Source organism: Bufo gargarizans, chromosome 1, assembly GCF_014858855.1.
Source record: "Bufo gargarizans isolate SCDJY-AF-19 chromosome 1, ASM1485885v1, whole genome shotgun sequence".
In the NCBI taxonomy this organism is placed as follows: domain Eukaryota; kingdom Metazoa; phylum Chordata; class Amphibia; order Anura; family Bufonidae; genus Bufo; species Bufo gargarizans.
In genome coordinates this window covers 30,452,020-30,477,774 of record NC_058080.1, presented here as the reverse complement: position 1 = coordinate 30,477,774, position 25,755 = coordinate 30,452,020, and the positions used below count along the sequence as shown (strand labels likewise).

General features: G+C 42.7%; 1 pseudogene; it reads right to left on the bottom strand.

The window, feature by feature from the left end:
• The window catches only part of LOC122924031, a 92,112-nt pseudogene that overhangs the window by 5,601 nt on the left and 60,756 nt on the right, over nt 1–25,755 (bottom strand).

Genomic DNA, 25,755 nt, shown 5'->3' with positions numbered 1-25,755 from the left:
GATTGTCTTGTGTAGGGGCTCACTTTTTTGGGGCTGAGATGCCGGTTTGATTTGCACTATTTTGGGGTGCGTATAACTTTTTGATCTCTTGCTATTACACTTTTAGTGATGTAAGGTGACAAAAAATGGCTTTTTTTACACTTATTTTTTTTACGGTATTCACCTGAGGGGTTGGTCATGTAATATTTTTATAGATCAGGTTATTACGGATGCGGCAATACCTAATATGTATACTTTTTTTATTTACTTAAGTTTTACACAATAACAGCTTTTTAAAACAAAAAAAAAAATGATGTTTAAGTGTCTCCATATTCGCACGGGTATGTTTCATCTATTTCACTTCGTGTTTCCGTGTGTCATAAAAAGATATCAACAGTATTCCCCATAATAGTGACCTCTACAGAACCTGCCGCTTTAACAGTGACCTCCACAGTCGCCGCCCCTTTAACAATGACTGCATCTTTAACAGTGACCTGCACAGTGCCTGCCCCTTTAACAATGACCTCCACAGTGCCTGCCCCTTTAACAATGATCTCCACAGTGCCCGCCCCTTTAACAGTGACCTCCACAGTGGCTGCCCATTTAACATTGATCTCTACAGTGGCCACCTCTTTAACATTGACCTTCACAGTGCCCACCCCTTTAACAGTGCCCTCCGCACTGCCTGCCCCTTTAACAGTGAGCTCCGCAGTGCCTGCCCCTTTAACAATGACCTCCACAATGCCCGCCCCTTTAACAGTGACCTCTCCAGTGTCCGCCCCTTTAACAGTGACTGCCACAGTGCTCGCCCCTTTAACAGTTACTTCCACAGTGTCCGCCCCTTTAACCGCCTCCGGACCGCCTAACGCAAATGTGCGGTCCGGAGGCGGCAGCCCTGCGCACGACGACGCATATACACGTCATCTCGCGAGGGCCGGGATTTCCTGTGAACGCGCGCACACAGGCGCGCGCGCTCACAGGAACGGAAGGTAAGCGAGTGGATCTCCAGCCTTCCAGCGGCGATCGCTCGCTGGCAGGCTGGAGATCCGAATTTTTTAACCCCTAACAGGTATATTAGACGCTGTTTTGATAACAGCGTCTAATATACCTCCTACCTGGTCCTCTGGTGGTCCCTTTTGTTAGGATCGACCACCAGAGGACTCAGGTAGCTCAGTACAGTCGCACCAAACACCACACTACACTACACCCCCCCTCACTTATTAACCCCTTATAAACCCCTGATCACCCATGATCACCCCATATAAACTCCCTGATCACCCCCTGTCATTGATCACCCCCCTGTCATTGATCACCCCCCTGTCAGGCTCCGTTCAGACGTCCGTATGATTTTTACAGATCCACGGATACATGGATCGGATCCGCAAAACGCATACGGACGTCTGAATGGAGCCTTACAGGGGGGTGATCAATGACAGGCGGGTGATCACCCATATACACTCCCTGATCACCCCCTGTCATTGATCACCCCCCTGTCATTGATCACCCCCCTGTAAGGCTCCATTCAGACGTCCGCATGATTTTTACGGATCCATGGATACATGGATCGGATCCGCAAAACACATGCGGACGTCTGAATGGAGCCTTACAGGGGGTGATCAATGACAGGCGGGTGATCACCCATATACACTCCCTGATCACCCCCCTGTCATTGATCACCCCCCTGTAAGGCTCCATTCAGACGTCCGCATGTGTTTTGTGGATCCGATCCATGTATCCATAGATCCGTAAAAATCATGCGGACGTCTGAATGGAGCCTTACAGGGGGGTGATCAATGACAGGCGGGTGATCACCCATATACACTCCCTGATCACCCCCTGTCATTGATCACCCCCCTGTCATTGATCACCCCCCTGTAAGGCTCCATTCAGACGTCCGCATGATTTTTACGGATCCATGGATACATGGATCGGATCCGCAAAACACATGCGGACGTCTGAATGGAGCCTTACAGGGGGTGATCAATGACAGGCGGGTGATCACCCATATACACTCCCTGATCACCCCCCTGTCATTGATCACCCCCCTGTAAGGCTCCATTCAGACGTCTGCATGTGTTTTGTGGATCCGATCCATGTATCCATGGATCCGTAAAAATCATGCGGACGTATGAATGGAGCCTTACAGGGGGTGATCAGTGACAGGGGGGTGATCACCCTGATCACCCCCTGTCATTGATAACCCCCCTGTAAGGCTCCATTCAGACGTCCGCATGTGTTTTGCGGATCCGATCCATGGATCCGTAAAAATCATACGGACGTCTGAATGGAGCCTTACCAGGGGGGTGATCAATGACAGGGGGTGATCAGGGAGTCTATATGGGTGATCACACCCCTGTCATTGATCACCCCCCTGTCATTGATCACCTCCCTGTAAGGCTCCATTCAGACATTTTTTTTGGCACAAGTTAGCGGAAATTTTTTGTTTGTTTTTGTTTTTTCTTACAAAGTCTCATATTCCACTAACTTGTGTCAAAAAATAAAATCTCACATGGACTCACCATACCCCTCACGGAATCCAAATGCGTAAACATTTTTAGACATTTATATTCCAGACTTCTTCTCACGCTTTAGGGCCCCTAAAAAGCCAGGGCAGTATAAATACCCCACATGTGACCCCATTTCGGAAAGAAGACACCCCAAGGTATTCGCTGAGGGGCATATTGAGTCCATGAAAGATTGAAATTTTTGTCCCAAGTTAGCGGAAAGTGAGACTTTGTGAGAAAATACACTAAAAAAAATCAATATCCGCTAACTTATGCAAAAAAAAAAAAATTTCTAGGAACTCGCCAGGCCCCTCATTGAATACCTTGGGGTGTCTTCTTTCCAAAGTGGGGTCACATGTGGGGTATTTATACTGCCCTGGCTTTTTAGGGGCCCGAAAGTGTGAGAAGAAGTCTGGGATCCAAATGTCTAAAAATGCCCTCCTAAAAGGAATTTGGGCCCCTTTGCGCATCTAGGCTGCAAAAAAGTGTCACACATCTGGTATCGCCGTACTCAGGAGAAGTTGGGGAATGTGTTTTGGGGTGTCATTTTACATATACCCATGCTGGGTGAGAGAAATATCTTGGTCAAATGCCAACTTTGTATAAAAAAATGGGAAAAGTTATCTTTTGCCAAGATATTTCTCTCACCCAGCATGGGTATATGTAAAATGACACCCCAAACCACATTCCCCAACTTCTCCTGAGTACGGTGATACCAGATGTGTGACACTTTTTTGCAGCCAAGGTGGGCAAAGGGGCACACATTCCAAAGTGCACCTTTCGGATTTCGCAGGCCATTTTTTACACATTTTGATTGCAAGGTACTTCTCACACATTTGGGCCCCTAAATTGCCAGGGCAGTATAACTACGCCACAAGTGACCCCATTTTGGAAAGAAGACACCCCAAGGTATTCCGTGAGGGGCATGGCGAGTTCCTAGAATTTTTTCTTTTTTGTCACAAGTTAGCGGAAAATGATGATTTTTCTTTTTTTTTCTTTTTTCCTTACAAAGTCTCATATTCCACTAACTTGCGCCAAAAAATAAAAAATTCTAGGAACTCGCCGTGCCCCTCACGGAATACCTTGGGGTGTCTTCTTTCCAAAATGGGGTCACTTGTGGCGTAGTTATACTGCCCTGGCAATTTAGGGGCCCAAATGTGTAAGAAGTAACTTGCAATCAAAATGTGTAAAAAATGGCCGGTGAAATCCAAAAGGTGCACTTTGGAATATGTGCCCCTTTGCCCACCTTGGCTGCAAAAAAGTGTCACACATGTGGTATCGCCGTACTCAGGAGAAGTTGGGCAATGTGTTTTGGGGTGTCATTTTACATATACCCATGCTGGGTGAGAAAAATATCTTGGTCAAATGCCAACTTTGTATAAAAAAATTGGAAAAGTTGTCTTTTGCCAAGATATTTCTCTCACCCAGCATGGGTATATGTAAAATGACACCCCAAAACACATTCCCCAACTTCTCCTGAGTACGGCGATACCAGATGTGTCACACTTTTTTGCTGCCAAGGTGGGCAAAGGGGCACATATTCCAAAGTGCACCTTTCGGATTTCGCAGGCCATTTTTTACACATTTCGATTGCAAAGTTCTTCTCACACATTTGGGCCCCTAAATTGCCAGGGCAGTATAACTACCCCACAAGTGACCCCATTTTGGAAAGAAGACACCCCAAGGTATTCCGTGAGGGGCATGGCGAGTTCCTAGAATTTTTTATTTTTTGTCGCAAGTTAGTGGAATATGAGACTTTGTAAGAAAAAAATAAAAATAAAAAATCATCATCATTTTCCGCTAACTTGTGACAAAAAATAAAAAGTTCTATGAACTCACTATGCCCATCAGCGAATACCTTAGGGTGTCTACTTTCCAAAATAGGGTCATTTGTGGGGTTTTTCTACTGTCTGGCCATTGTAGAACCTCAGGAAACATGACAGGTGCTCAGAAAGTCAGAGCTGCTTCAAAAAGCGGAAATTCACATTTTTGTACCATAGTTTGTAAACGCTATAACTTTTACCCAAACCATTTTTTTTTGCCCAAACATTTTTTTTTATCAAAGACATGTAGAACTATAAATTTAGCGAAAAATGTATATATGGATGTCGTTTTTTTTGCTAAATTTTACAGCTGAAAGTGAAAAATGTCATTTTTTTGCAAAAAAATCGTTACATTTCGATTAATAACAAAAAAAGTAAAAATGTCAGCAGCAATAAAATACCACCAAATGAAAGCTCCATTAGTGAGAAGAAAAGGAGGTAAAATTCATTTGGGTGGTAAGTTGCATGACCGAGCGATAAACGGTGAAAGGAGTGTAGTGCCGAAGTGTAAAAAGTGCTCTGGTCATGAAGGGGGTTTCAGCTAGCGGGGCTGAAGTGGTTAATAGTGACCTCCACAGTGCACGCCCATTTATCAATGACTTCAAAAGTGCCCACCCCTTTGACACTGACCTCTGCACTGCCTGCCCATTTAACAGTGACCTCCACAGTGCCTGTTCTTTTAACAGTAACCTCCAGATTGCCCGCCCCTTTAACAGTGCAAGCCCCTTTAACAGTGACCTCCACAGTGTCTGCCCCTTTAACAGTGACTTCCACAGTGTCTGCCCCTTTAACAATGACCTCCACAGTGTCTGCTCCTTTAACAGTGACCTCCACAGTGCTTGCCCCTTTAACAGTGACCTCCACAGCAGCTGCCCCTTCAATAGTATCCCCTTCCCCCTTAACAGTGATATCCACAATGCCCGCCCCTATAACAGTGACCTCTACAGCAGCCTGCCCGCTTAACAGTGACCTCCACAGTGAACGCCCCTGTGACGATTCGCGATCTCAGCAACACGAAGAAATTGCAAATGCGTCCGGTTTTAAAATCACCAAAGCCTTTGCCTGCACACAAAGAGTTAAAATCTCTTTTTTTTCAACCCAAAGTAATTCACCTTGCTAGCACAGCTCACAGATCAGAGGTACAATTAGCGCCTCCTTGCCAAAGACTCTTCCTGCCCCCATGCCAGGTTAAGTACCCTTCAATCTTGTATTCGCCTGACAGAACCTCATAAAAACTCCCTTTCTGTAGTTGGAGCGGCTCCAACCCCAGCAGGAAGCCTCACACCTTAAGCCTCACCAGAGAGCTTCAAAAGAAAGGGACAGATCTGTATCAGACAGCTGGATGATACAGCGAGAAAGGTGACCTTACAGTCACCCTCTGTTCCATAGATCTCATATTTTCCCATATTTTCCTCATATTTCATAGGATAGGAAAATACTAAATGAATAATCTCTTCAGGAATTGTTTAGATTATTATAACCCACCTTCCAGGAAGCCCGCGGGCAAATCAGAGACTCCCGCTCTGAGATATAACGGTTCTCAGGCACACTGTATTGTCGTCCAGTTATATTTGGTATCAGATGATGCGTAAAATTGTACTGATTAGAAATATCAACTCTAATTCTTGATTGAACTTACGGGATATGGAGAAACGGGCAAAGCAAAGATTCTGCCAGATTTTCTCCGTATGGGGCAAAGGACTGCCCCTGTTCCAATTACACAAGGCTGGACCTGAACGTGTCATAACCACTCCCCGCTTCAGAGTGGGTAAAAACAGTGACACACTCAGGTCCTGCGTCCTTCTTCTACCATCTGACGTCGACTAACATCACGACCGTCCGCTGGACACGGGCACCCCGCCATCTTGGGTTATTCCTTACAAAGACTTTGCCTTTTATTGGACACTACCACGGTAATTCTGAACTTACAGACATTCTATTCCCTTCCACCTCTTACCTATTTCTATCCAAACCAATCTGTTCACCGGCCGGTATATTTATCTGTCAGCTTTAATGTATATATTTTTGTGTATAGTTTTTAGAGTAAAACTAACGATTGCATCGTTCCAGTTCTGCCCTTGTTCCTTGATTATCTGGTTTATGCTAAGAACTCAGTCCTCAGAGGAGACATACCACCGCAGTGTCTTATTTCTATAAATTGTTGATTGGTTAGCTAGGTTGCAAATCACCGTTTCTTCCCTTTAGGATTAGCTAGCCGGGGTCTCTTCGCCCCCATTCAATACAAAGAGTGGTGGCAGCAAATTAATCTGATTTCCAGAGTGAAATCGATAATGTTATTTTTCCGATTGTATCATGTATGGGCACACCAACCAATCTTAAACGTCTACTGTGCTCACCGTGGATTCGCCTCCAGAAGTCTCTAGTGGACGAGACCTGTATGGCAACTGTGGCATAGTACAAGGGGATTGGCGGGTGGTTTGTCACAGCCCCTTTAACAGTGACCTTCAAAGTGCCTGCCCCTTTAACAGTGAACTCCACAGCAGCTGCCCCTTTAATAGTAGCTCCTGCCCCCTTAACAGTGACCTCCACATTGCCCGCCCCTTTAACAGTGACCACCACTGTAGCCTGCCCCCTTAACAGTGACCTCCACAGTGAACACCCCTTAAACAGTGATCTCCATAGTGCCCGCCCCTTTACCAGTGACCTCTACAGCAGCCTGCCCCCTTAACAGTAACATCCACAGTAAACGCCCATTTGACAGTTACTTACACAGTGCCCGTCCCTTTAACATTGACCTCCACAGCATCTGCCCCTTTAGCAGTAGCTCATGCCCCCTTTAACAGTGACCTCCACAGTGCCCACTGCTTTAACAGTGACCTCCACAGCAGCCTGCTCCCTTAACAGTAACATCCACTGTGAATGCCCCTTTAACAGTTACCTCCATAGTACCCACCCCTGTAACAGTGACCTCCACAGTAACCTTCCCCCTTAACAGTGACCTCTTCAGTGAATGCCCCTTTAACAGTGACCAACACAGTGCCTGTCCCTTTAACAGTGACCTTCACAGAAGCTACCTCTTTAATAGTAGCCCCTGCCCAATTAACAGTGACTTAAACAGTGCCCACCCCTTTAAAACTGACCTTCACAGCAGCCTGCCCTTTTAACAATAACATCCACAGTGAACGCTACTTTAACAGTGACATCTATAGTGCCTGCCTCTTTAACAGTGACCTCCACAGTGCCCGTCCCTTTAACACTGACCTCCACAGTGCCCGCCCCTTTAACACTGACCTCCACAGTGCCCGCCCCTTTAACACTGACTTTCACAGCAGCCTGCCCTTTTAACAATAACACCCATGGTGGACACCACTTTAATAGTGACACAGTGACCTCCACAGTGCCCGCCCCTTTAACAATGATCTCTACAGCATCTGTCCATTTAATAGTACCAGTGCCCCCTTAACAGTGACCTCCACAGTGCCCGCCCCTTTAAAAATGACCTCCATAGTGCCCGCTCATTTAATAGTGGCCCTTGCCCCCTTAACAGTGACCTCCACAGCAGCTGCCCCTTAAATAGTGCCGCTTGCCCTCTTAACAGTGACCTCAACAGTGCCATTCCCCTTTAAGGCTAGGGATACATGATGACATGTGTCGAGCAACAATTTTTATAATGATAGGCTATGGTGTCGACAGTCGCAAAAAACCTGTCCAAGATGGATGCATGTAGCAGTGTTGTTGTGCTCTGTGTTGTGCGACTTATAGCTGACCTACAGCAGTGAAGAAAAATGGCTGGGTTGTTATGGAAACCTGGAGTAAAACTATGTGTATGTGGAGACTAAGAGCCTGCAAGCTTCTATTGGCTGATAAGGGACATGTGACCGTGTGTATGGCAGTTGGTATTTGAAGAGAAAGACTTGCAGGCTTCTACTGGCGAATGCAGGTAATTTTTGGGGAATATCTCAGGAACGGTACATACGTCCTAGAGAGCTGAGACTGGGTCTAAAACCTCCCCGGACACCTGATGTACCTGTGTGCCAAATTTGGTGAAGATCGGTCCATTTGTTTGGTCACGCATAAAGAACAGACAGACAGACATCAAGACAGACAGAAACTCATATATATATATATATCTATATATCTATATCTATATATATATATATATATATTTATACAGGTAGAAGGATGTGGGCAGCACAGCTGTCTGGACAGTACGGTCGGAGTGCCAGCGGCTGAGGAGGCGATCCACCTCCAGCGATATAAAAGTAGAAAAATCCACAGCACATCCAAGTTGTAAAAAGTAAAAAAGACGACTTTATTCACCAGACACGCGACGTTTCGATCCACTCAATGGGATCTTTTTCAAGCAGTGAAAACTGTCACTGCTTGAAAAAGATCCCATTGAGCGGATCGAAACGTTGCGTGTCTGGTGAATAAAGTCGTCTTTTTTACTTTTTACAACTTGGATGTGCTGTGGATTTTTCTACTTTTATATATATATTTAGATATATACTTTAGGGCACAGTGTACTGTATATATACTACACAGGACAGTATACTATGTATATATATATATATATATATATATATATGTATATATATATATATATACACTACAGAGGACAGTATACTGTATATATACACACTTCACAGGACAGTATACAGTATATATATATACTACAGAGGACAGTATACTGTATATATACACACTACAGAGGACAGTATACTATAAATATACTACAGAGGACAGTTTACTGTATATATACTATACAGGACAGTATACTGTATATATACTACACAGGACAGTATACTGTGTATATTCACACACACACACATATATATATATATATATATATATATACATACACACACACACACACACACTACAGAGGACAGTATACTATACATATACTACAGAGGACAGTTTACTGTATATATACTACAGAGTACAGTATACTGTATATATACTATTGAGGACAGTATACTGTATATATACTACAGAGGGCAGTATACTGTATATATATACTACAGAGGACAGTATACTGTATATATACTATTGAGGACAGTATACTGTATATATACTATTGAGGACAGTATACTATATATATATATAATGTGAAAGTATGGCAGCACCAACCTTTGATAGAAGTGGCTGCTAGCTCAAGTGGAGAGACTCATCTCACGTACAGGACTCATCTCAGGTTAACTTGCATATGTATCAAATCGGTTTTTTTTACACAATAAAAGCACACAGAGCTATAGGGACTGGGTATTGTGGATGTGCTGGCGGCCATCTAGCAACCCATATCCTCAGCTGTATACACAAAATCCCTGTGACAGGTTCCCTTTAATATTGCCTCTCAGAAGCTGCTTCTCCACGCAACATATTTAAAGGGCCAGTGACCCTATTTGTTAATTGCCAACTCTGCAGAAATACAATCCTCAGCCACAACATGTTATAAAGTCTGTTAAAGTTGGTCATCTCTGATTCTAGATTTAACTATGTGGTGAGCTCTCAAAATCTGATGAAGTAGTGAGTAAAGCTGCAACAGGGGCTTGATCATACGCACATATGGTGAAAGTTGGAAGATACAGGGGGGCTTATCAAGACTCTCACAAACAGTCCAGAGATCCTTCCCTATCACAATCTGACCTGGATAGATTTATGATGAAAAAAAAGCCAAGGTAATCAGGGGGCTCCTTCATCCACCCCCAAAAGCAACCTCAACGCCAGTTAATATCTCATCAAGATAGAGAAAGTGATGATGATGACCTAGTGGATGCATCTTCAGACCTACCAATATCTAGATCTTTCATTTCACAAGCTTTATCTAAAGCATTAAACCCAGTTCTGGAAGAACTACCTGAAATGAAAAGAGAAATGAGGCAAGTGGGTCAAAGAGTTGAAGTATTGGAATCTACTCAAACAGCCGTTGCCGAATACACCAATAAAAATTCAACTGCTCTCTCTGTTTACCAACAACACATTATTAGAAAAAACTTTGTATCCAGCTCACCTTCCTGGTGTGGTGTATAAACCCGGCTCCAGAGGCCCTAGGGGAGTGTTCCCGTAGCAGGCAGCAAACAAAAATAGGAAGAAAGGTATCTGGAGACAATGGAGGTCCTCTTAGCTCTTCTTTATTAATTCATAAAACCGACACAGTCACTGGATCCACGGCATGGTCGCTGACGCGTTTCGGGTATGTACCCTTAGTCGTAGCACCATGCTACGTGTGACCCCACATTATAAAGGATTAGGAATGCACCTCATCAGAAAATCCTGGGAGGAGCATCCAATCTCATAGGCTGCCACAACAGAGGCACACCTCTTAATTAGATTCATTGATTACACATGCAATTCGAAACACACTGTGAGGATATACCTGGGTCAATTTAACCCCACAATCGCCAGATTGTGTGCTTTGCAATAATAAAACCGCACAGTGTGAATACTTACTGGTAAAATTTGTAATATAAACAATCAAAATAACGGTCTTACAACCTGAATTGTGATACAATCAAATGAGATTCGGCAACTAATATAGAAATTTCACAGTAAATCTATATGATAGAAATGAAGCAAGCTTGTGTTTTTGCATGAAAAACACGCTACAGTGTTTGGGGTTAGAGCAGTTCCCCCATATTTGCCACTATATTTCTGTGATTTTGTTTTATATGTATTGAATGTGCCTCTACCTGGCATTTAAACATTCTTTTGCACCTGGTAACCTCCATCAGACGGTCTGATATGGGTGAGGCTTACAGTCTCGCTTTGTTCACATTGCATTAGTTGTCCTGCTATGCGGTTGTGTGGAAGCTTGGCTGTGAGCTGGATTTCATCACCTTCAGACCGTGTTCACACCATAGTTAGCGTAGTGGTAGGACCCTTGCCATGCTGAGAGACCATGACGTGGTGCATGATGGGCTCCGATGTGTTCCTGACAGGAATATATTGGCAAAAGTCTCAGCTTTTAATATCTGCTTGTATGACTAGCTAGTATAGTCAGTGGCATATCCGTTTGGTGCATTTTGAAAAACACGCTACAGTGTTTGAAGAATACCCAACCTCCCTTTACTTTGTAAAGGAATGAGAGAGGGATTTAGATATGAAATTCTCTGAAAACAAGACACAGATTGTATTAAGTGCCCTGAAGACAATCTCTAGATGTGTAATTATACAAGAAAATGCCTACACAAGTCCACACAAGGTTGTATTTAACCCCAGTGAGATTGAGTCTGATGTACGGTGATACACCGAACAGATGTTGGAGATGTCTATCAGAAAGGGGTTCCATTTTACATATCTGGTGGACATGCCCTATAATTAAAGTCTACTGGGAATCAGTCTTCAAGTTGACAAGAGATATCCTTCAGTTAAATGACGTTCTACTTCCTGTATGTCCTAGAATCGCCCTCCTAACTCTATTACCAAACACCTTAGCAAAACCTAAAATTTCCTTCTTGAAAATCCTGCTGGCAGCAGCGAGATTATTCATTGCTTCAAATTGGAAGTCAACTATCTTACCATTGATTTCTAAGTGGAGAGAAAAAGTTGAATCTCTAGCTAGACTGGAAGAACTCTCTCATTGGGAATCATGAACACACCACAATTACACAAATATATGGAATTTTTGGACAACTTGGAAAGGTAACATAACTTATCATCAGCTCAAGGAAACGGTCTCCTTCAACACTTAAACAAAAGTATGTAGATCCCTTAGTCACCACCGTCATAGAATAAATACCTGCAAATCTTACCTCTACAACACTGCTGGTTGCCTGACCAATTGGACTTTATGTATTTTTTCGGTTCACTCTGGACACGAAAATCAAGATCTCCCTTACATCCCTCGTCCTAAGTCCCCCCCACCTCTCCCCCTCTTCACTCCCTCTGTCCTTGTTTGTTCATTTTCTTCAACTACATTTTTATGGAGAGTTTAAGTTCTGACTCAGGTTACTACATTGGAGTTTGGCTCCTATCACTGTATTACTATTTGCTATTTGTCTGTACAAGAATTGGATTTAGCAATGACCTATCGTCGGGGCAATTATAGGTACCGGTTAATAGCTCAAGTTTTCAGACATTTTCATCCACAGTATATGAAAAAAGAGCCCTGGCAGTACTCTGTTCTGTCTCTTATCAGTATTCCATGCCCCTGTCGGTGTAGTATTGTTATACTGTCAGCTTTCCTTTTAAGCTTACTTGTACCGGACTTTATAACACTATATTTAAGCATTGTCTTATTCATTATACAAAATATGTTTTTGTAGTGCTGAAGTATAATCAACTCCTGTTTTAAATTCAATAAAAAGATTTTAAAAAGAAAAAAAAAGAAAGTCTGCCTACAGATATTCTATTGGATTAAGATCTGGGCTGTGACTCAGCCATTCCAACACATTTACATGTTTCCCCTTAAACCACCCAAGTGTTGCTTTAGCCGTGTGTTTGGGGGCATTGTCCTGCTGGAAGGTGAGCCTCCGTCCTAGCCTCAGATCACGCACAGAGTGGGACAGGTTTTGCTCAAGAATATCCCTGTATTTAGCACCATCCATCTTTCCCTCAGCTCTGACCAGTTTCCCATCCCCCCAGTATGATGCTGCCACCACCATGTCTCACTGTGGGGACGGTGTTATTTAGGTGATGTGATGTGTTGGGTTTGTGCCACACACAGCGTTTTCTTTAATGGCCGAAAAGATCAATTTTAGTCTCCTCAGATCAGAGCCCCTTCCTCCATACATTTTGGGAGTCTCCCACATGCCTTCTCACAAACTCACAACGTGCCTGTTTGTTTTTATTGGAAAGTAATTGCTTTCTTCTGGACACTTTGCCATAAAGTCCTACTCTATGAAGCGTACGACTTATTGTCGTTCTATGTACAGATACTCCAGTCTCTGCTGGGGAACTCTGCAGCTCCTCCAGGGTTACCTGAGGTCTCCGTGCTGCCTCTCTGATTAATGCCCTCCTTGCCCGATCTGTGAGTTTTGGTGGGCGGCCGTCTCTAGACAGGTTTGTTGTTGTGCCATGTTCTTTACATTTGGTTGTAATAGATTTGATGGAGCTCCTGGGGATCATAAAAGATTTGGATATTTTTTTTTATAACCTAGCCCTGACTTGTACTTCTCAACATTACTTGTTTGGAGAGTTCCTTGGTCTTCATGGCAGTGTTTAATTAGTGATGCCTCTTGCTTAGGTGTTGTAGCCTTTGGGGCCTTTCAAAAAAGGTGTGTGTGTGTTTGCATATGTAATGACAGATCATGTGACACTAGATTGCACACAGGTGACATCATTTCACTAATTATGTGACTTCTGAAGGTAATTAGTTGCACCAGAGCTTTTTATCGGCTTCCTAACAAAGTGGGTGAAAACATACGCACAGGGCAATTTTCTGTTTTCTATTTCTAAACAATAGTTTTATTTATATATTTTTCTCATTTCACTTCACCGACTTAGACTATTGTGTTCTGATCCATCACATAAAATTCTGATCAACAAAACATTGAACTTAAGGCTGTAATGTAACAAAATGCAAAAAAAAGTCAAGGGGGGTGCATACTTTTGCAAGGCACTGTATACTACAGAGGAAAGTATACTATATATACTACAGAGGACAGTATACTGTATATATATATATATATATAATCAAAAAAAGATGGGCGGCACTCCGATGAAAAGAGCAAAGGAACTTTAATCACCCACGGTGGTGCAACGTTTCGGTTCCACACTAGAACCTTTTTCAAGCTGTGTGGAACCGAAACGTTGCACCACCGTGGGTGATTAAAGTTCCTTTGCTCTTTTCATCGGAGTGCCGCCCATCTTTTTTTGATTATCTATTGGGGTAAGAAACCTATTCCCCTGGAGACGTGCACCCTTACCATAACGGTTTTTGCATCAGTGCCGCCATTTTTTCTTGTGATATATATATATATATATATACTGTATATACTACAGAGGGCAGTATACTGTTTATATACTGCAGAGGACAGTATACTGTGTGTGTGTGTATGTGTGTATATACACTCACCTACTAAAGAATTCTTAGGAACACCTGTTCTTTTTCTCATTAATGCGATTATCTAGTCAACCAATCACATGGCAGTTTCTTCGATGCATGTAGGGTTGTGGTCCTGGTCAAGACAATCTCCTGAACTCCAAACTGAATGTCAGAATGGGAAAGAAATGTGATTTAAGCAATTTTGAGCGTGGCATGGTTGTTGTTGCCAGACGGGCCGGTCTGAGTATTTCACAATCTGCTCAGTTACTGGGATTTTCACGCACAACCATTTCTAGGGTTTACAAAGAATGGTGTGAAAAGGGAAAAACATCCAGTATGCGGCAGTCCTGTGGGCGAAAATGCCTTGTTGATGCTAGAGGTCAGAGGAGAATGGGCCGACTGATTCAAGCTGATAGAAGAGCAACGTTAACTGAAATAACCACTCGTTACAACCGAGGTATGCAGCAAAGCATTTGTGAAGCCACAACACACACAACCTTGAGGCGGATGGGCTACAACAGCAGAAGACCCCACCGGGTACCACTTATCTCCACTACAAATAGGAAAAAGAGGCTACAATTTGCACAAGCTCACCAAAAGACTGGAAAAATTTTGCCTGGTCTGATGAGTCTCGATTTCTGTTGAGACATTCAAATGGTAGAGTCCGAATTTGGCGTAAACAGAATGAGAACATGTGTCCATCATGCCTTGTTACCACTGTGCAGGCTGGTGGTGCTGGTGTAATGGTGTGGGGGATGTTTTCTGGGCACACTTTAGGCCCCTTAGTGCCAATTGGCCATTGTTTAAATGCCACGGGCTACCTGAGCATTGTTTCTGACCATGTCCATCCCTTCATGACCACCATGTACCCATCCTCTGATGGCTACTTCCAGCAGGATAATGCACCATGTCACAAAGCTCGAATCATTTCAAATTGGTTTCTTGAACATGACAATGAGTTCTCTGCACTAAAATGGCCCCACAGTCACCAGATCTCAACCCAATAGAGCATCTTTGGGATGTGGTGGAACGGGAGCTTTGTGCCCTGGATGTGCATGCCTCAAATCTCCATCAACTGCAAGATGCTATCCTATCAATATGGGCCAACATTTCTAAAGATGCTATCAGCACCTTGTTGAATCAATGCCACGTAGAATTAAGGCAGTTCTTAAGGCAAAAGGGGGTCCAACACCGTATTAGTATGGTGTTCCTAATAATTCTTTAGGTGAGTATATATATATATATATATATATATATATATATATATATATATATAGATATAGACTACAGATGGCAGTATACTATTTATATACTACAGAGGACAGTATGCTGTGTATATATATATATATATATATATATATACAGTCATGTGAAAAAATTAGGACACCCTTTGAAAGCATGTGTTTTTTTGTAACATTTTTAATAAAAGGTTATTTCATCTCCGTTTCAACAATACAGAGAGATTAAAGTAATCCAACTAAACAAAGAAAACTGAAGAAAAGTCTTTTCAAGATCTTCTGTAAATGTCATTCTACAAAAATGCCTATTCTAACTGAGGAAAAAGATAGGACACCCTCACATGTATTCCCTCTTAAATTGGCTCAGATCTCACACAGGTATATCACACCAGGTGCACATAATTAGTAGATCGTTACTCTGCATGTTGAATGAGGCTTGCCCTATTTAAACCTCAGACATTTAGTTTGGTGTGCTCCTGACTGTTGAAGTGAGAGTGAGCACCATGGTGAGAGCAAAAGAGCTGTCAGAGGACTTCAGAAAAAAGATTGTAGCAGCCTATGAGTCTGGGAAGGGATTTAAAAAGATCTCAAAAGATTTTGAAATCAGCCATTCCACTGTCCGGAAGATAGTCTACAAGTGGAGGGCTTTCAAAACAACTGCCAACATGCCCAGGACTGGTCGCCCCAGCAAGTTCACCCCAAGAGCAGACCGCAAGATGCTAAAAGCGGTCTCCAAAAACCCTAAAGTGTCATCTCGAGAACTACAGCAGGCTCTGGCTACTGTTGATGTAGAAGTACATGCCTCTACAATCAGAAAGAGACTGTACAAGTTTAACTTGCATGGGAGGTGTGCAAGGAGGAAACCTTTGCTTTCCAAGAGAAACATCGAGGCCAGACTGACATTTGCCAGAGATAAAGTTGACAAAGACCAGGACTTCTGGAATAATGTTCTTTGGACAGATGAGTCCAAAATTGAATTATTTGGACACAACAGCAGAGGACATGTTTGGCGTAAACCAAACACAGCATTCCAAGAAAAGAACCTCATACCAACTGTGAAGCATGGAGGTGGAAGTGTCATGGTTTGGGGCTGCTTTGCTGCAGCAGGACCTGGTCAGCTCACCATCATAGAATCCACGATGAATTCTACTGTGTATCAGAAGGTGCTTGAAGAACATGTGAGACCATCAGTTAGAAAATTAAAGCTGAAGCGGAACTGGACCATGCAACATGACAATGACCCAAAACATACTAGTAAATCAACCAAAGATTGGCTGAAAAAGAAGAAATGGAGAGTCCTGGAATGGCCAAGTCAAAGTCCAGATTTGAATCCCATTGAGATGCTGTGGGGTGACTTGAAAAGGGCTGTACGTGCAAGAAACCCCTCAAACATCTCACAGCTGAAAAAGTTCTGCATTGAGGAGTGGGGTAAAATTTCCTCAGACCGATGTCGAAGACTGGTAGATGGCTACAAGAACCGTCTCACTGCAGTTATTTCAGCCAAAGGAGGTAACACTCGCTATTAGGGGCAAGGGTGTCCTATCTTTTTCCTCAGTTAGAATAGGCATTTTTGTAGAATGACATTTACAGAAGATCTTGAAAAGACTTTTCTTCAGTTTTCTTTGTTTAGTTGGATTACTTTAATCTCTCTGTATTGTTGAAACGGAGATGAAATAACCTTTTATTAAAAATGTTACAAAAAAAACACATGCTTTCAAAGGGTGTCCTAATTTTTTCACATGACTGTATATTACAGAGGGCAGTATACTCTATCTATATTACAGAGGACAGTATACTGTGTGTATGTATATATATATATATATATATATATATATATCACAGAGGCCAGTATATTGTATATATACTACAGAGGACAGTATACTGTATATATACTACAGAGGACAGTGTACTGTGTATATACTACAGAGGACAGTATACTGTATCTGTATATATACTACAGAGGGCAGTATACTGTATATATACTACAGAGGGCAGTATACTGTATATATATTACAGAGGACAGTATACGGTATATGACTACTACAGAGGACAGTATACTGTGTATATACTACAGAGGACAGTATACTGTATCTGTATATATACTACAGAGGGCAGTATAGTACATATACTACAGAGGACAGTATACTGTATATATACTACAGAGGGCAGTATACTGTATATATACTACAGAGGACAGTATACTGTATATATACTACAGAGGGCAGTATACTGTATATATACTACAGAGGATAGTATGCTGTATATATACTACAGAGGATAGTATGCTACATATACTACAGAGGACAGTGTACAGCTGCAGATGGATCTGGATAGATTGGAGGCTTGGACAGACGAGGTTTAACACTGACAAATGTAAGATTATGCACATGGGATGGAATAATGCAAGTCACCAGTACATACTACACCTCACCAGTACATACTAAATGGTAAAGCACTGGGGAAGGGCTCGTTCACATGACCGTGTGAAGCCCGTGTCCATGCTGTGAACCGCAAATTGTGGTCCGCAATTCACGGGCACCGACTGTGGCCCAGCCGCATGGGAATCACGAATCCCTCCATTCCACAAAAAGAAAGAGCAAATTCTATCTTTTTGCGGTGCGGAGGCATGGAACGGAAGCCCAGGAAGCACTCTGTAGTGCTTCCGTAGTGTTCCGTTCAATGCTTCTGTTCCGAATCTCTGGATTTGCGGACCCATTGAAGAGAATGGGTCCGCATCCGTGATGCGGAATGCACAGGGAACAGTGCCCGTTTATTGCGGATCTGCAAATGCAGTCCGCAATACAGCAATGGGCAGCACACGTTCGTGTGAATGAGCCCTAACACTTAGATGGAAAAGGACCTAGGAATGTTAGTGAACAGCAAACTAAGCTGTAGAAACCAGTGTCAGGCAGCTGCTGACAAGGCCAATAAGATAATGGGTTGCATCAAAGGGGCATAGATGGCGGTGATGAGAACATAGTCCTACCACTTTACACATCACTAGTCAGACCACACATGGAGTACTGTGGACAGTTCTGGGCTCCTGTGAACAAGGCAGACATAGCAGAGCTGGAGAGGGTCCAGAGGAGGACAACTAAAGTAATCACTGGAATGGGGCAACTACAGGACCCTGAAAGATTATCAACATTAGGGTTATTCACTTTAGAAAAAAGACGACTGAGGGGAGATCTAATTACTATGTATAAATATATCAGGGGTCAGTACAGAGATCACTCCCATCATCTATTTATCCCCAGGACTGTGACTGTGACGAGGGGACATCCTCTGCGTCTGGAGGAAGGAAGGTTTGTACACAAACATAGAAGAGGATTCTTTACGGTAAGAGCAGTGAGACTATGGAGCTCTCTGCCTGAGGAGGTGGTGATGGTGAGTACAATAAAGGAGTTCAGGAGGGGCCTGGATGTATCTCTGGAGTGTAATAATATTACAGGCTATAGCTACTAGAGAGGGGTCGCTGATCCAGGGAGTTATTCTGATGCCAGATTTGGAGTGTAACATGGGGGCACCTCTGGCTCAGCACAGTAGGGTTATAGATTGGAACTGATGGACTTCACCAACAATGTAACTTTCTCACATTATTGTGGGAAACAGCACAAGTTCCTGTAATGTTCTCCAGTGATATTCTGTAATATTTTCCAGATAAACTATGGAGTTAGTGATGGATTGTACAATAACAAGGATTCGGGGAAGTTATTCTTCACTATGGCCCCAGATAGTCATCTCTACCATCTGGCTATTGCCCTCTGCCTGAAGCACTTTGGATGGAATTGGGTTGGAATAATAGCATCAGAGAGTGATTCAGAGGCTGAACTGCTGGAGCTCAGGAGAGAGCTGACCAGACATGGGATCTGCATCGAGTTTACTATGATATTACCGTCTGAATGGAGCACATACATAAGACTGATTGAAACTAATAAATACACGTCCCAGGTTGTCATAGTACATGGCTCCTTCACTAGGTTATGCAATGTCTTAATGAAGTCTTACTCTATCAGACAGAAAACACTGATCCTGGATGACTCTTGGTTTTTACATGACCTTCTAGGATTTTACTACATGACATTAGTCAATTGCAGTTTGAGTTTTTCACCTTTTCAAGAACAGTTACCTGAACTTTGGAGATTGAAACATGTTATGAATCCATATAACCTTCCATCTGATGAACTTTTTGGAAGAATGGTAGAATTTTATTGTATGAGCTCAAACCACAAATTAAATTACGTACGTATTGTTGAATTAAAAATGATAGTCCACAATTGCTCTGACAAATCATCTTTGACTGAAACTATTTTTCAAAAAGACGCAGTAGTCTATAACGTGTACACGGCGGTGTATATCATGGCCCATGCTCTGCATGAGATGATTCTGTTTCAGGGTGGAAGCACAAGTTTTGGAGATATAAAAAAGGTAAGTAAATAATAGGGATGAAGTTGGAGATGATAACATTGAATTAGACCTGAGCAAACCTTTAGATATTTGGTTAGTTTCAGGTTTGCCAAGTTTTTCAACAAGTTCAGTTCAGACCAAATCAATGCTACCCGAACCAAACTTGCTCCAATTGCCCTAAAAATCAGTATACGTGTAACACCACCTAGTCTCCTTGCACTAGGATTTTGTGAGAAAATTGAGATTTTTTTTCTTTTTCTCTCCCCCACCATAGGCTCTTGAATGCAATGACAGCAAATAGAGATGAGTGAAGTTTAAAAAAATTTGATTCAGCAACTCTGCCCAAGTTCACTAGGAAATTTCATTTGATCTGAATTAATTTGTCACGACTCACGATAAATCAGGTCTATACAGGCCACTTTGCCTTAGGGTACGGCCAGACGGTCTTGAATTTCATTTAATATTGAACACCACACTGTATAGTCCTTCTTCATTGTAAATGGCCATGTGACACCTTTAAACAGGGGCTGTTGCTGGTATGGGGTTTGTCTGGCTAAGTGAGGGCACAATATGCCAATTATTGCTGCTCTGGCCTACAATCTCATGCAGGTTATTTGACAGTAAACACAGAATATAAATCAGCTCTGGCATAACCACTTCTCCAACCCCAGCGCCCTCCTGCCCTACAGGTGGGAGCCCTTCTTCTGCCATCTGCTGTTCCTTCTTTTCCACATCATCTAATATTGATGAGAGTATGCCATCAGGAACATCCAGCATGTTGCAGACTTTACTAGGACATAGAGACCAAGAAGGATGATTTGGAAGAAGTAAAGCAAGCAAAAAGATGAGGATAGTCATCATTAAGACCTGCCCCCCCCCCCCTTAGGGGTGCAGACTGGGTGGTACCGGAATAATAAAGTCTTCCATCTTATTGGTATTGAATTTCATTTACAGCTGATATAGAAATAAGTAAATGTGGGAATCCTTGTAGTCTCCCTCTAGTCTCCCTGCACTCCTTCTGCACTCTACCTGCGCTCTCCCTGCGCTCTCCCTGCAGTCTCCCTGCACTCTACCTGCGCTCTCCCTGCAGTCTCCCTGCGCTCTCCCTGCAGTCTCCTTGCACTCTACCTGCGCACTCCCTGCAGTCTCCCTGCACTCTACCTGCGCTCTCCCTGCAGTCTCCCTGCACTCTACCTGCGCTCTCCCTGCAGTCTCCCTGCACTCTACCTGTGCTCTCCCTGCAGTCTCCTTGCACTCTACCTGCGCTCTCCCTGCAGTCTCCCTGCACTCTACCTGCGCTCTCCCTGCAGTCTCCCTGCACTCTACCTGCGCACTCCCTGTAGTCTCCCTGCACTCTACCTGCACTCCTCCTGCACTCTACCTGCGCACTCCCTGCAGTCTCCCTGCAGTTTCTCTGTACTTTCCCTCTTCAATATTCTTCTATTTATAATTTTCAGCAACACCGTTCCTAGCACATCAGCGCCTGCCATGTCTCTCCCTCCTCAGCTCACAGGACAATGGTGGAGACTTGGGCGGGATGAGGCTTTTATAGGGCTGTGACATCACAGTGGCTGGCTATCTGCCGATTGGCTGGCTGCACGGCATTATGGCTGATCTCACAATCTCACGGCTTCTTACTTTCACTTTGTAACGTGCAACTGCCATTTTAGGAACAACTGATTCATTACAACGAAGCGTAAGGAAATTCCGATTCACTTAGAATCTACGTTTTCTAATACTTCGGACTGAATTCCACTTTGAATTCTTTGTTAAACACTAACAGCAGTAAAGCCTCATTCACACATCCGTGTCTGTGATGTAATCCATAATAAGATGGTCAGTGAATCATGCATGAAGAATCCGTGTTTGGTCCTTGTGTCAGTTTTTTATCCTCCATTTGTCATCCGTGACTCACAGAGACTGTACAGTCCAAAATTAATTTTCACTGCATCTCCTCCTAAAGGTCCACGAAACACGAATGGCATCTCATGTTGCCCCCGTGTTTTCCACAGATCCGTAGACTATAATGGACGTGTTGGATCCGTGAGCATGGACAAAATAGAGCTGAAGCCCCAGACCCACAGACCATACCAAAACACTGATGTGTTAATACACACATTAAAGTGCATAGATACGTGTGCCATCTGTGGAGAACACGGCCAGCACATGTCTGTGAATCAGTATTGTGTGAATAAGGCTTAAGGCTGGGTTCACACCTGAGCGTTTTACAATGCGTTCCTACGTGCTGTAAAACGCTCAACAAGCAAAAACCAATGCTTCCCTATCGGCATGGTTCTCACCTAAACATTTTACAGCGCGTACAATCGCGCTGTAAAATGCCCGACGCCCCAAGAAGTACAGGACCTTCTTTGGGGCGCATTGTTGCGTGTTCCCGCACATAGACCTAGCGGGAACGCCTGACAATGGGCGTTTGCTTGTTTCAATGGCACGTACAGTACAGACCAAAAGTTTGTACACACCTTCTCATTCAAAGCGTTTTCTTTATTTTCATGACTATGAAAATTGTAGATTCACACTGAAGGCATCAAAACTATGAATTATCACATGTAGAATTATATACATAACAAAAAAGTGTGAAACAACTGAAAATATGTCTTATTCTAGGTTCTTCAAAGTAGCCACCTTTTGCTTTGATTACTGCTTTGCACACTCTTGGCATTCTCTTGTTGAGCTTCAAGAGGTAGTCACCTGAAATGGTCTTCCAACAGTCTTGAAGGAGTTCCCAGAGATGCTTAGCACACGTTGGCCCTTTTGCCTTCACTCTGGGGTCCAGCTCACCCCAAACCATCTTGATTGGGTTCAGGTCCGGTGACTGTGGAGGCCAGGTCATCTGGCGCAGAACCCTATCACTCTCTTTCATGGTCAAATAGCCCTTACACAGCCTGGAGGTGTGTTTTGGGTCATTGTCCTGTTGAAAAATAAATGATGGTCCAACTAAACGCAAACCGGATGGAATAGCATCCCGCTGCAAGATGCTGTGGTAGCCATGCTGGTTCAGTATGCCTTCAATCTGGAATAAATACCCAACAGTGTCACCAGCAAAGCTCCCCCACACCATCACACCTCCTCCTCCATGCTTCACGGTGGGAACCAGGCATGTAGAGTCCATCAGTTCACCTTTTCTGCGTCACACAAAGACACGGTGGTTGGAACCAAAGATCTCAAATTTGGACTCATCAGACCAAAGCACAGATTTCCACTGGTCTAATGTCCATTCCTTGTGTTCTTTAGCCCAAACAAGTCTCTTCTGCTTGTTGCCTGTCCTTAGCAGTGGTTTCCTAGCAGATATTCTACCATGAAGGCCTGATTCACACAGTCTCCTCTTAACAGTTGTTCTAGAGATGTGTCTGCTGCTAGAACTCTGTGTGGCATTGACCTGGTCTCTAATCTGAGCTGCTGTTAACCTGCGATTTCTGAGGCTGGTGACTCGGATGAACTTATCCTCCGCAGCAGAGGTGACTCTTGGTCTTCCTTTCCTGGGGCGGTCCGCATGTGAGCCAGTTTATTCGTAGCGTTTGATGGTTTTTGAGACTGCATTTGGGGACACTTTCAAAGTTTTCCCAATTTTTCGGACTGACTGACCTTAATTTCTTAAAGTAATGATGGCCACTCTTTTTTCTTTACTTTTTTCTTGCCATAATACAAATTCTAACAGTCTATTCAGTAGGACTATCAGCTGTGTATCCACCTGACTTCTCCACAACACAACTGATGGTCCCAGCCCCATTTATAAGGCAAGAAATGCCACTTATTACACCTGACACCTGTGAAGTAATAACCATTTCAGGTGACTACCTCTTGAAGCTCATCAAGAGAATGCCAAGAGTGTGCAAAGCAGTAATAAAAGCAAAAGGTGGCTACTTTGAAGAACCTAGAATATGACATATTTTCAGTTGTTTCACACTTGTTTGTTATGTATATAATTCCACATGTGTTAATTCATAGTTTTGATGCTTTCAGTGTGAATCTACAATTTTCATAGTCTTGAAAATAAAGAAAACTCTTTGGATGAGAAGGTGTGTCCAAACTTTTGGTCTGTACGGTATATATATATATATAGAAAAATGAAGAAATCCAGCGGGAGCAACAACCTGAATGTGGGTGCACTATCCAGCACAAGGTAGCGGCAATACCTCAAGTATTATAGAAGCAAAAAGAATCCGGAATGCACTCCAAAGTAGACGTGAAATAAGTGATTTATTCACCCATAAAAAGGCACAACTCGCGACGTTTCGGCTCACAGAGCCTTTCTCAAGCATGGAAACAGTGAAAGTGTGGGTTTATAAAAAACATTTCATTAATGTGGAACCAATCAGATAGAAGTTGCAATTAACATCCAATTACATACATCTGTTACAGACATCTAAAGTGCACGTGCATCAAATGACATGTGTCGTATAATCTATGTTCTCAGAATAAGAATCTTTTTATAAAAATATACTGCCAGTGAAGACCATACTAAAAACAGTGATATGAGGAGGGATGCGGATCACAGAAATAATGCCGGAAGGAGCAATAGCGTCCACATAGACCGTAATGCTGGTTTGGCGTCTCAGTCTCTTCAGTGCGCAAGTCCAGCAAAGCGTCATCTTGTGAATCATATTGCTGACGCATGCGTTCTATAGTATCGCCCAAAAGTCGCCATCTCAATTAAGGGCAAATTGCCCTGCATATTGCTAATGTGAGCTGTACCTGATATCATCAACATTAGATATCGATATCTTTGGCCCTCTGGTTCGGTGTCCCTCTCGGCAGGGTGGGATCCCCGTCCATTCACTGACATTAAAAATAGGTAGGAGATCCCTACTACAGCTACTTATCTAATGTTGATGATATCAGGTACAGCTCACATTAGCAATATGCAGGGCAATTTGCCCTTAATTGAGATGGCGACTTTTGGGCGATACTATAGAACGCATGCGTCAGCAATATGATTCACAAGATGACGCTTTGCTGGACTTGCGCACTGAAGAGACTGAGACGCCAAACCAGCATTACGGTCTATGTGGACGCTATTGCTCCTTCCGGCATTATTTCTGTGATCCGCATCCCTCCTCATATCACTGTTTTTAGTATGGTCTTCACTGGCAGTATATTTTTATAAAAAGATTCTTATTCTGAGAACATAGATTATACGACACATGTCATTTGATGCACGTGCACTTTAGATGTCTGTAACAGATGTATGTAATTGGATGTTAATTGCAACTTCTATCTGATTGGTTCCACATTAATGAAATGTTTTTTATAAACCCACACTTTCACTGTTTCCATGCTTGAGAAAGGCTCTGTGAGCCGAAACGTCGCGAGTTGTGCCTTTTTATGGGTGAATAAATCACTTATTTCACGTCTACTTTGGAGTGCATTCCGGATTCTTTTTGCTTCTATATATATATATATATATATATATTCATACTTCTGATATATATGCATGCATAGTATGTGTGAAACTACCACTGATGTTTTAGCCATAATATATTTACATATATTATAATATATTATGTATTCTAAATATATAATAATATGTGTAAATATATTATGTCTCTCTCTCTCTCTCTCTCTCTCTATATATATATATATATATATATATATATATATTTAAATTAAGTTTAGCCTCCATTTGTAAAAAAAAATGAATTAGAACAAGATTTGAACTCACAACTTCTGCATCACAGCCCAGAACTTTAACCACTACACTATATTGCTGCATAGCCAGTCACAAAAAAAAAAGAGACTTCTACTGCATAGGTCTCAGTAGAAGTACAGTACAGTAGAAGTCATGTTTTTTTATATTTTTTTATTATTTATTTATTATTTTATTTTTTTACGTAATT